The sequence below is a fragment of the Neomonachus schauinslandi genome, chromosome 4 (genome assembly GCF_002201575.2).
Source record: "Neomonachus schauinslandi chromosome 4, ASM220157v2, whole genome shotgun sequence".
NCBI classification, from domain to species: domain Eukaryota; kingdom Metazoa; phylum Chordata; class Mammalia; order Carnivora; family Phocidae; genus Neomonachus; species Neomonachus schauinslandi.
In genome coordinates this window covers 156,777,746-156,791,474 of record NC_058406.1, presented here as the reverse complement: position 1 = coordinate 156,791,474, position 13,729 = coordinate 156,777,746, and the positions used below count along the sequence as shown (strand labels likewise).

At 37.5% G+C, this 13,729-nt stretch overlaps 1 protein-coding gene across 2 annotated transcripts in view; it reads right to left on the bottom strand.

Annotated features, from left to right (window-relative positions):
* OXR1 (oxidation resistance 1) overlaps positions 1 to 13,729 on the bottom strand; it is a 355,094-nt gene that overhangs the window by 278,189 nt on the left and 63,176 nt on the right. The gene's annotated exons all lie outside the window — the stretch shown is intronic.

Genomic DNA, 13,729 nt, shown 5'->3' with positions numbered 1-13,729 from the left:
AGTTCCCTTAAGAGTTTTTAGGAGTCCTCAGAACCTTCAATATAATAGATTCTCTTTGAATGTTTGTTAAACAAATTAAAGGAGTGCACATGCAACATCTGGAAAACTTTGACACAGACAAAAATATCAGAATGAGTGATATCCCATTACTATTTATGAGCAATCATTTGTTGAACTCAGTCTATAAGCTAGTAACTTTGCACATGCCATTAATAATCAACAACACTGAAAAAATAAATATTGGTATGCCTATTTTACAGATGAGGAAACTGAGACATTGAAAGTTTATGTAAATTGCCCAAGTTCACAAAACATGTAATTGGCAGAGCCAGGATTCTAACTCGGAGTGGTTTGATCCCAAAGCCTGGACATTTTCTCCTATCCCACAGTCTTCATACAACGATGAGTGTGCATATCACTAACTATGTAATAAATTAATTTCAGAATCAGTTATATTTGATTTTAAACATTATTCACACATGCCTAATCTTTGCAGCATGGTGTAATATTCATATCTTCATAAAAGATCGGGAGATAAAATGTGTTTTAAATTTCATTTCATAGAAGATTACCAATAACTAGAATGGTTTTTATCAGTTGAGAATAAAGAGTAAAAAAGCGTAGTTAAAAAAAATCTATAAACATGGTCCTTAGATGTAGTGACCAGCATCATAACAAATAGAAGGAGCAGAAAGAGTAAAACAAATGTCATTTAAAGGAGATATTGGGGGTGGAATAAAAACTTAGATTTCTTCCACCAGAGATCATTGTAAAAATTCAATCTCTAAGTGGGGAAGCTCCCGATGAGTTCAGAGAAGCATGAAATAGGATAGACCCAGGGCATCTCCACACCTTGACTGGTGAAGAGAAGTAGAAATGAGGGCAATTTCCTCCAACTATAGGCCAACGTGTTGGGGAACCACCTTCGAACATAACCAGGTGTCCTCCTTATGGATTTCTAGAGGGTTACAGTGAAGGGGAGATGAGCCACCTCCGATCACACTAATGTCTTTCACCCTCATCCATCTGCTTGGACTGGAGAAGAAAACTGTCACAAAGCCAAACTCCATTTCACAGCCTAGTAAGAAAGGTCTCTGTTGGCTTCCCTCTGCACAAACTAGAGTTTGAAAAATATGCCAAAAATGTGGTCTCCTTAATGCTTCTAGTCACCAGCACCCCTACCCCAGGAGAAATTAAGGCCAACTTGCTTGTAAGGTAGGACTCTTAACCTGGTACAAGAACAAAAACAAAAAATCTATTTTTTGCCAATCTACATCAGGAGGAGCTGTTTTCACTGCACTTTAAGAGAAGAGAAGAGTAGTAGTAAGATAGGTCTTGCCAAGTGTAGAAATTTTCCTGAGGCTTTGCAATCTGAATAGTGTTAAGCTGTAAACTAATTAGCATGCGTGTCCTTTTATTTCTGTCCCTAACATTTTTAATCAGGTAAAATCTGAGTAAGTGGACATCTAGAGTAAACTTAAAAGGTAAGAAAAAAGTCGAAAAAAAGCAACAGATGATGGGCATAGATAGAAATCGAGGAGGATGCCCTATGCCTTGGCAAAAATGGGGAGAGTGTACCTAGGAACCAGTCATAGCAATAAGGCTGGTATTATTTTAGCACAAGCCAGATGTGGTGCCATCTGGGGTGCTGCCCTGAAACATGACCCAATTAATAATGAGCACTTCCCAAACTATGGGCACGAGGCTGCTAGCTTCAGTATCCTGCAGATGGATTTGCTGGCACTATGAAAATGCTAATGTTTGGATAGACTCTTAGAATTTAGCAGTTAGGCCTCATGGTACTTCTCACATCTTTATTGTTAGTTTGTCTTACAATGATTCAGAGTTCACCCTTCTCGGGTATTTAGTGCCTAAATAAGCCTCTTAAATGACTACAGACTTGTCAGTAGCCCATGAAGTTATACTAGAAATAAAATAGGTAAGATTAGGCTGTTTAGTCCACTGTGCTACAAGGTTCTTTAGTAACAGGAAAGCAGGTGGATATTATCAGAACTGCCTTAGCAGTTTCCATTTAATTCCCTATAAATAAAAGCCTCTGTTGGTAGACTCATTAGACAAAGGATTTAGAAACATCAGAAAAAGAACTCTCCTTGAATTCCTAATGCCTATTGCCCAAGGTCATAGCTAAAGTACTTTATACTTGTTCTTAAATACATGATTTATATTAAATTCTCTCAATGCTAACATCTATGTGTGTATAGAAGGTGGGCATATGTGTGTGTGCATACACATAAACTTTCTACAAATATTTTAGAATTAAAATTTTTAGAAGATAAATTCCTTTTTAAAAACTCACACAAAGTAGGGGCACCTGTGTGGCTCAATCCCTTGAGTGTCCAACTCTTGATTTCAACTCAGATCATGATCTCAGGGTCGTGGGATGGAGCCCCATATGGGGTTCTGCACTCAGCATTAAGTCTGTTTGATATTCTCTTTCTCCCTCTCCCTCTGCCCCTCCCCACCACTCTCTCTCAAATAAATAAATCTTAAAAACAAAAACAAAAACAAATACCTCAAACAAGGATTGAAAATACTTAACAGAAGTTTATAAGTCCAAGCTCAGGTATAAAAATACACAATGGTTAATAGTCACACTTGAAGAATGGTACGAACTGGGAAGGTACTAATTATTTTTATACATTTAAACTGAGAATAATAATTGATGAAAGAACATTGATCATCTAGGTTAATGTGCTGTACTGCTATTTTGATTTCAACGTAGCACTACTTTATATTTTAATATGTTTTTTCTAAGATGAAACATGAACCATGATTTTATTATTTAAAAATTCCAACTGCCAAATAGTCTCTTCAATATATTTAACTGCCTCTATCCAAAGAGTTAATAACTACAAACCAAATCCCATGCCTCCCTAAAAAGAGACAAATGAGAGTAGAAACCGTGGACAGTAATCTATTCATCAGTAGCCTGATATTTTTCAGAAGCAGGCCTAGGCCTATATAAAATTTAAGAACTAAAGTTTAATAAGTTGGAAGTTAAGACAACAAAAAGAAATGAAAAGCATCCAAATCAGCAAAGAAGAAGTAAAACTTGCACTATTTGCAGATGACATGATACTATATATAGAAATACCAAAAAACTCTACCAAAAAACTGCTAGAACTGATAAACAAATTCAGTAAAGTCACAGGATACATGATCAAATGAGATGTAATGTAAATCTGCTGCATTTCTACACACCAATAATGAAGCAGCAGAAAGACAAATTAAGGAATCAATCCCATTTACAATTGCACCAAAAATAATAAGATACCTAGGAATAAACCTAACCAAAGAGGTGAAAGACTTGTACTCCAAAAATTATAAAACACTGATGAAGGAAATTGAAGAGGACATAATAAATGGAAAGACATTCCATGCTCATGGATTGGAAGACCAAATATTGTTAAAACGTCTATACTACCCAAACAATCTACACATTTAATATGATCCCTATCAAAATAACAACAGCATTTTTTCAGAGCTAGAACAAACAATCTTAAGCCCTTTGTAGAACCACAAAAGAACCCAAGTAACCAAAGCAAACTTGAGAAAGAAAAGCAAAGCTGGAGGCATCACAATTCTGGACATCAAGTTATATTATAAAGCTACAGTAGTCAAAACAGTATGGTACTGACACAAAAATAGACACAGAGATCAATAGAACATAATAGCAAACCTAGAAACAAACCCACAATTAATCTTCAACAAAGCAGGAAAGAATATGCAATGGGAAAAAGATAGTCTGTTCAACAAATGGTGTTGGGAAGTGGACAGTGACGTGCAAAAGAATGAAACTGGACCACTTTCTTATGCCATACCCAAAAATAAATTCAATATGGGTTCAAGATCTAAATGAGAGACCTTAAGCCTAGAGAGAGACCTGAAGCCTAGAGGAGAACACAGGCAGCAACTTCTTTGACATTGGCCGAAGCAACTTCTTTCTAGATATGTCTCCTGAGGCAAGGGAAACAAAAGCAAAAATAAACTATCGGGACTTCATCAAAATAAAAAGATTCTGTACAGCAAAGGAAACAATCAGCAAAACTAAAAGGCAACCTACAGAATGGAAGAAGATATTTGCAAATGACATAACCGATAAAGAGTTAGTATCCAAAATATAGAAAGAACTTATAAAACCCAACACCCCCAAAATAAATAATTCCATTAAAAAATGGGCAGAAGACATGAATAGATATTTTTCTAAAGAAGACACACAGATGGCCAACAGACACATGAAAAGATGCTCAATATCACTGATCATCAGGAAAATGCAAATCAAAAGTACAATGAGATATTACCTCACACCTGTCAGAATGGTTAAAATAAACAACAGAAGAAACAACAGGTGTTGGTAAGGATGTGGAGAAAGGGGAACACTCTTGCACTGTTGGTAGAAATGTAGACTGATGCAGACACTCTGGAAAATGGAGGTTCCTCAAAAAGTTAAAAATAAAACTACCCTACAATCCAGCAATTACACTACTATGTATTTACCCAAAGGATACAAAAATACTGTTTCAAAGGGACACATGCAACCCAATGCAGCATTATCCACAATAGCTAAATTATGGAAAGAGCCCAAATGTCCATCAACTGATGAATGGATAAAGAAGTTGTGGTATATATATAGAATGGAGTATTAGTCAGCCATAAAAAGAATGAAATCTTGCCATTTGCAATGACATGGATGGAGCTAGAGAGTATTATGCTAAGTGAAATAAGTCAGACAAAGACAAATACCATATGATTTCACTCATATGTGGAATTTAAGATCAAAATAGATGAACATTGGGGGGAGAGACAGAGAGAGAGACAGAGAGAGAGAGAGAGGAAAACCAAGAAACAGAGTCTTAACTATGGAGAACAAACTGATGGTTACCAGAGGGGAGGTGAGCGGGGAGATGGGGCTTAAGGAGTGCACTTGTGATGAGCACCTGATAATGCAAGGAGGTGCTGAATCACTGTATTGTACTCCTAACACTAATATTACACTGTATGTTAACTAACCGAAATTTAAATAAAAAACTAAAAAAAAAAGAACTATATGTAAAATTATTTATATTATTAATCTCAGAGGCATGGCCATCTGGTTTCTCATTTATTCAAAAATTTATTGAGCACCTACTATATGGGTGGCACTCGGCTAGGTGCTGAGAATTCAACAGTGAAAAAAAAAAAAGTGATTTGTTCCTTTTCCCCGTGAGGTGTGCAAGATAAAACCTACACGTTTGTATGGCAAGTGAGAAGGTGGTTGGGGTGGGGGGTGGGGGGTAGTGACTATGAAAGGCCAGCACATGCATTACAGCTACATGGAAAGAATCTAGAAAGAGTGAATTCAAGTGTTTAGAACCCTAAATGTAAAAGCAAATGTCAGAAAAGCAAATTAAACTAAAGAAAACAAAGCCAATTAAAAAGCTGAAAGAATAAAAAGCCAAAAATATAAATACAATTTTAAAAAGCAAATGTCTTCTAAATATTAACAACAGCAAAAGCAACAATGCAACTATCATTTCCCATTATTTTGCTCCAGGCGGTATTCTAAGAACCTTTTGTGTATCATATCATTTAATTATCCCAACAACAATACGAATGGGACTTTTATTAAATCCAATTCATATGTAGGTATGACTGGGGCACAGAGAAGTTAAGTAACTGGCTCAAGTTCACATGGCTGGTAAATTAAGAACAGTGCTAACCCAACTCCAGGCCTATCAGACAAGCTATGGGGCCCTGTCATCTACTGAATCCGAACTGTGGCGCTGTTAGGCACTGTTAAGTACTTAATAAGTATCATCGGATTTAACACTTACAGCAAACCTGTGAGAACAGCATTACTGTCATCCCCAGATGATAAAACCAAATCTCTGAAGAGTTAAATAATTTGCCCAGCTGCAAAGCACAAGACTCAGGCTTAGAGTGCCACACTGGTGACTAAAAGCCCTTGCTCCTGATCCCTGCACTGTTTTCTTTTCTGTGCGAAGGTATGAAAATGCACGAGTGACATCCTAACACTCCGGTACTCAGGCAGCAGCAGTTTAGCAGCAGTATCTGGGGCGTACAGCTGAGTGTAGAGATGAGCACTTGCTTTGGAGCAGGAGAGTCTTGGGTTAGAATTCTGGCATTTGCTCTCCATGGACAAGTTACTTAATCTGAATGAGCCTCCTTTGAACTGAGGATAATGAAACCTACTTTATATGGCAGCCCAGAAAAGAGTAGGTGCTCAGTATTAGTTCTCTTACCCAGTAACCCTCAAACACATTTTGAAATTAGTGACCAAGCTTTAGAAATAAAGGAATCTAGTGGAGGGGGGTGGGAGGGATGGGGTGGCTGGGTGATGGACATTGGGGAGGGTATGTGCTATGGTGAGTGCTGTGAATTGTGTAAGACTGACGAATCACAGACCTGTACCCCTGAAACAAATAATACATTATATGTTAATAAAGAAAAAAAAAAAAAAGAAATAAAGGAATCTAGAGCTTCCTCACAACTTAGAGTTGAGACCTGGTAAAAAGTGGGATTTATAAAGCATTCCTAGTTCTTAATCTGGTCAAGTAGAATAGCACTATCCAACAGCCATAAAATATTAGCCATAATGTAATTTTAAGTTTCCTAGAACCCACATTAAAATTAATTACTTTTATTAAGATTTTATACTACCCAGTACATCCAAAATATTATCATTTCAACATGTGGTCAATATAAAAATTATTAGTGAGATATTTTGCATTTTTTTCTCATACTGAATCTTGGATATTCAGGATATATATCTCACAACACATGTTGATATGAGCTCGTGGCTCCTGCACTGGACAACTTTATAACATATGAAGACATGACCATTTCTCTGGTCTGTGATGGGTTTTTTAATCCTTTTCTTTCCTTATTTAGTCCACTCTGGATGTGGACATAGTCAACATTCTAGTCCTTGTATACCTACTTGACCTCCTACGTTTACTTTTATGCTGATATTCATGGAAGCAATTAGATTCACCCTATTACAATCGATGTGTGAACAGCCCCAAAGGTCTGAACTGCTCATTAGAAGTTGAATGCCTGAAGCACTTGCTTGTCCTACTAAATGGCACCCTGTATATGCTTCCTTGTATATTTATTTATCTTTCTCTTTGCCCACACCTCTCCAGCTAAACGATAAGCCCCTTAAGGCTTTCATATGCATCTTTATAGCCCTAGCTTCTAGCACAGTGTCAGACACATATTAGACAGTCAATGCATCTTAGGTATGACAGATGCTCTTGTGAAGTCATCTTGCAACCTTCAACATATCTACCACAGTACCTTTCCATAGATACTCAATTCATTTTGTCTAAGTGAATGAATGTTGCTTTACTGGTAATTTGAAAAGCTCCACTGCACTCAGGGTGAAAATGCAGCCACTAAAGAGATATAAGAGGGATGTGGGGTGCCTGGGTGGCTCAGTTGTTAAGCATCTGTCTTCGGCTCAGGTCATGATCCCAGGGTCCTGGGATAGAGCCCCGCATGGGGCTCCCTGCTCAGCAGGAAGCTGGCTTCTCCCTCTCCCATGCCTCCTGCTTGTGTTCCTGCTCTCGGGCTCTCCCTCTGTCAAATAAATAAATAAAAATCTTTAAAAAAATAAAAAACTTTACATAAGAGGGTTATAGATGATCATTTCAGAAAGAACCTCATTTGCCATCCCTCATTTATCTCATTTACAGGGAGGGTCAAATTGGGACCATAATCCTGGCTTCCTGGTTCCTAATCCCGTACTTTCTACTAATTTATATTATTTCTTTCTGCTTACACTCCTCTGCTTCATTTCTCCAAAGGGGAGGGTACTATTCCCAAAGTCGAAGGTCAAAGATACTGAACTAAAGATTGTTGAAATGCTGAAGACTATTTATATTAGTGGGAAAGATAGAAAATAGTAATGCAGCCCTAAAATGAAAGGTGAGGAGAAAGTCCATTCTATGCTAAATATCCTTTATTTTGGAGATATGAAGAGGAACATTTTATTCAATGTAAAAATATACTATGAAATTAGACACCAAATCATTACACTTTTTTACCTAGAGAATTTCTATCTTCTAGAAATAATATTTTCCTGTATGTTGATAGCTTGTTACTTTTGTTAAAAGACACATCACAAGCATGCTGATGATTTGAAAGGTCATTTTCTTAACAAAATGACATATTTGTTTTTTCACAAAAGCTCCAGAAATTGAGAAATTATATCACACTGGATTTTTAAAGACAATTACCTGGAGATGAAGAGATCAGTGTAAAAGATAGGAGAAAGTGCTATGGAGCTTTATATATCTGAATTTGAATCCTGACTATGTCATTTACTGCTACTGGATCAGAGGTGCATATAATGGACAGATATTTTGTTTTGTTTTGCTCACCAGTCATCCCCTTTTTTGAGGGTGGGCACAATGTATCACTTCTCTTTACTCCATGGAGTTTGACTTGTGTTGACCCCACTGCCCTGCCCCCAGGGGAGCATGTGATTCAGTTCCAGCCAATAAGGAAAATGTATTCAATTCCAGAAATGTGTAGGAACTGTAGGGAAAGAGGCATGGCTGGTCCACTAAGCACTGGCGAGCAGAAAGGATGTAAGGCGGCAGCTGCTGGAAGCCATTCGGCCACCTTAACAGGCAAGGCAATGTGTGAGAGGAACACAGACAGGAAGCCACAGTCAAGAGACGGAGAGAGGGAGGTTATATCTTTTGGTATCAGGCATGATGGAAGCCAGTTCTACCCTTTGTCTTTACATGAATTATTAATATCTAGGTGTTCTGTCACTTGAAATCATAAGGTCCTGATAAAAATGGTAAAGTATCAAACTTCTCTTAACCGTATATATTTTTAGTGATAAAACAGGAACAAATCACCCATTTTATTAGGTTGTGGTGAGACGTAATTGAAATGATACTCATAAAATCCCTGGAATAGAATGGGATGCACTCAGTCAATGGTGGCTATTTGACTTTAAAAGGGGCAGAAAGTGAGGTGGTTAAGACTATAGGCTCTTGAGCCAAGCAGATTATGTTTGAAACATGGATATACTACTCACCAGCAATACAAATCTGAGTGAGACTACATAACCTCTCAATTCAGGTCTCCAAATCTATAAACTGAGAATAACAATATCCATTGGATAGAAGCATCAAGCCTTTTAGAAATAACATATGCGAGGGCCTTGCTAGCTGCCTGGCACATGACCAGCAGTCATGAAATGATAGCCGTTGTTTCTGTTTATGCCAATTTCAATAATTACTAACTCCAATATATTTTTATAGCAAAAGCATTATAAATAGTATCCATTTTCATTTTTAGACAGAAAGTCATTATTATTTTAAAGTTTTCCTTGGAGAGAAAAAAAAGTCATGTGGTCTTTAAAAACAAACAAACAAACAAACTAGTGAGATTTTTAAAAACAGATGTAACATCCAGAATAAAGGAAGCAAAGTCTCACTTTACTCTTAATCTATCTGATCATTTTTGGAACTTAATTTTAGGTCTAGGTGCCCACAGGATATGGTTGATCATGCACATATGTCCAACCACATCCTACAGAGCAGTAAGTGATCAGAGCACTGAAAGGCGAGGAAATATGCCACATGGAGGACACCTGTCATATCTGGGGCTGGTGAGCCTGGAGAAGACAGGGAGGGGATGGGATAGGGCCACACACTACAGGGGTGAAGACAGGATGGCCCCAGAGGACTGGACAGCAAAGCGAAAGAATGGAGAGATCATTTCCCTGTTATTTCAAGTCAAACTATACCCACTTTCCATAGTTTTATGGTCACCTCTGCCCCTTTCACAACCTACATACAGAGAATGTACTAGCTCTTCATCTGGGACATAAATTCATACCTACAAGTCCCCAACGTGCTTATAAAGTCACACGAATATACATGAATCATTCAGGCCATTATAAATGATTAAGCAGATGTACTGGTATTTACCAGGAAGAGTTAGTTTCCTTCCATAGCATCACAGATCCTCACTATTGAGAGTAATTAGGGAGAACACCTGACTGAACAACTGATAAGCACAGATTAGTAAATTACGTTGTGGTTCCCTGTGTTCAGAAATACACATATAAATAGCAATAAAACTCCCAAGTAAGACATTGTTGTCAAGAAGAGTCCTTCAAGGGGCGCCTGGGTGGCTCAGTCGTTAGGCGTCTGCCTTCGGCTCAGGTCATGATCCCAGGGTCCTGGGATCGAGCCCCGCATCGGGCTCCCTGCTCCACGGGAAGCCTGCTTCTCCCTCTCCCACTCCCCCTGCTTGTGTTCCCTCTCTCGCTGTGTCTCTCTCTCTCTGTCAAATAAATAAATAAAATCTTTAAAAAAAAAAAAAAAAAAAGAAGAGTCCTTCAAGATCTGCATTAGTAAACTGAAGATAAGTATAATTTGCAAAAAGAATATTGTTATTTACATGCAAATGATGGTCATGTACAAGAACCAATGTCTTCTTTACCCTGGACCTTCTAAATTCAATTAGTCAGCAAGTCATTTACATTCCACCACCAACTATATATTAAAACTGGCTTCTTTTTCCCACCAATATTATCACCTCAACAGTAGTTCTCAGTTGGGGCCAATTTTGCCCCCACCAGGGACACTTGGCAATGTATGGAGATATTTTTGGCTGTTACAGCTGAGCAGGGAGGTGGGTGATGCTATAGATATCTAGTGAGAAGAGGCCAGAGATGGTGCTTAAATACCCTACAATGCACAGCACAGCCCCCCACCTCCCCAGCAAAGAATGGTCTGGCCCAAGATGTCGATAGTGCCTAGGTTGAAAAATTTTGCCTGATCTAATTCACTAATGCATTTTCTCTTTTGGACTGCTGGCAACCTCTTGAGGAGTTGCCCTCCCCAACTAATGTCCCCTTACAATCCACTCTCCAGGTAGTAGCCAGAAAGGCCACTAAAATATATAAATATATAAAATAAAAACATATAAATATATTGTATATACTTATTATATCATACAGGTTGACCCCTGAACAACACAGAGGTTAGGGGAGCTGACCCCCTGTGCGGTCGAAAATCCATGTATAGTTTTTGATTCCCCAAAAACTGAACCACTAAGAGCTTCCTGTTGATCAGAAGCCTTACCAATAACATAGGTATTCGATTAACACATATCTGTATGTTATATGTATTATTCACTGTACTCTTACAATAAAGTAAGCGGGAGGAAAGAAAATGTAATGAAGAAAATCATAAGGAAAATTTATTTACAGTATTTTACTGTATTTATTGAAAAAAGTCCACATATAAGTGGACCTGCACTATTCAAACCTGTTGTTCAAGGATCAACTGTATACATATATTATATATAATCTGTGTGCATCATATGTTTGTTATGTATTATTATATCGATCATAGGTATGTCACTTCCTCATGGGGATTAGTTTGGGTTGGAGGCACCTGGGAAACAGCAGATGCAGGAAGGACATTCTAATCTTCCCCTTTCTTCCTGAAAAAAAGGAGATAAAAACTCCCATCGGAAAGATGGCTTCCCTGTACCAGAAGAAAAGAAACATTCTTCAACCTGGAGTCAAAGCTCAGACATTTGTGTGCAAACAGACCTTGCTAAAATAATTCTTGTCTTTCTTTGGCCTCCCTGTATATTTTAGTTGCTTTTCCACAATGGTGCAACCTAGAATAAATGCACGTAGGTTTTACCACTTCTTTGGGTCTTCATTTCCTTATGAGGGCTCCCCTGTCATTCAAATTGTACACGGTTTTCTTCAGTTATTCTATGTTATGTCAGTTTAATTCCTAGATCCAGCTGAAAAATCCTCAGAAGGTGGTAGTAAAATTTTGCCTCCCCTACAATATTATTACTAATTATAATTTTTATATTAATAGTCATTTTTAATATTATAATATATAATGTTACATATGTATAATATCACACACACACAAATATAAATCTGGTCATCCCATTTCCCTGCTAAACCTTTCTGGTGATTTACAAGAATATCTAGGAATTCCTAGCATAAGATGCAGGTCCTATCCAAGCCTTCAAAGCCCCTCATTGTCCCACCAACCTCATCTTCTACCACCCTCTCCCTCACTTCCTGAGCCACACAGACCTCTGTTTTCCTCCAGCACAGCAAACCTGTTTCTACCTTCAGCACCATTCACTTGCTGCTCCTTCCACTGCAGAGACTGTTACTAGATGTCTGCATGGCTGACGCCTCCTTCACCTCTTAGCTCAAGAGTTACCTCTTCAGAGGGTCCACATGGCCACCACAGCTCAAGCAATCCTGCTCCCCTCCCCACCCCCACTTCACTTTCAATCACACTGCCCTGTGTTATCAGCTTCATAGCACTTCACAGCACCCTGGGGCATTATCTCATCTAAGTATTAGTTTACTTGTTTATTATCTCTCTCGCCCACTGATAGTGAGCTCACAGGGTGTAGAGAGACTTCAAGTATTTTTCCACAATTGTGTCCCCAGCATCTGGGATAGCACCTGATTCGTAATAGGCACCCTATGATGCCTATTACGAATAACTGATAAATGAAAAATGATATTTTCTGAATCTATTCAACTTTTTTTACGGCTTTATTAAGGTATAATTGTCATTCATCTTTAACATTACTTATTAATTTTCCTAAGCACAAATCAACTTTTTAAATGTTGAAGATTAGATTAATGGCTGTCCAAACTGTTACAAATTACAAATTAAGTAAATTGAACTCAGCTTTTTTTTTTTTCTTTCCAGAATCATTTAACAATGAGGAAGGCAAAATTATCACCCCAAAAAGAAGGGTTCTTTTTTTTCTTCTCTGTTTTAGACATTCATAGCTTCATATTCAAAACACGTGACATCACTGGTAAACTGTTGTTTCAAAGCACGTTGAAAGTTCCAATTCTTTTGGAAATTGTCTGTATTATGCCTCAGTATTATAGGTCTCAATGAATTTTCCTAGTGTTTTTACTCATCACCTCTTCATTTAACAAAGTTCACAATTTTGTAATAAAATTGGCTTTTCTTAAACCTTAGCAAGCCAAATGCAAAACTCTGAAAAGTTTCTCTATGAATTAGTGGAATATTAGTTTTGCTTAAGCCACTTGGGACCATAGTAATTCAAATGATCATATTTCCATCTACACCCACACAAACATGCATGCATATAACATCAGAGTGAAATAATTTAATCAGAGGTAACATTACACTTGAATTTTGACAGCAGAACATACACATCTTTAGAGCATGATAACAGAAAAGGATGAGATTTAAAAGATAATATTAAACTTGTTCTTTAAGGAAAAAGGTTTTGTGATGTTGGTCTTTTTCCCCTCCTAAAATGACTTTTAGGTTTGCATATGGACCTTTGGTGGGTGGCAGACTAATCCTCTGAGCAAAAAAGAATTTAATGTAATCACTTCTATAGATGAATCTAACTACTGGGGGAAAAAACCAAAAATGTTTATTTTGTTATATACCTACAAGGAAAAACGAATAAGGAAAGCATATTTAAAAGAATGTTTCTTTCAGCATTGTTTAGAAAAGTAAAAATTAAAAGTAACCATACTCTAGAAGTAGAGGGAGGGATAAATAAACTGCATGGGATAATAATTACCACAGTTAAAAAGACTGGACTAGATAGATGGATGGAGAGAAAGAAGAAAGAAAGAAAGAAAGAAGAAAGAAAGAAAGAAAGAAAGAAAGAAAGAAAGAAAGAAAGAAAG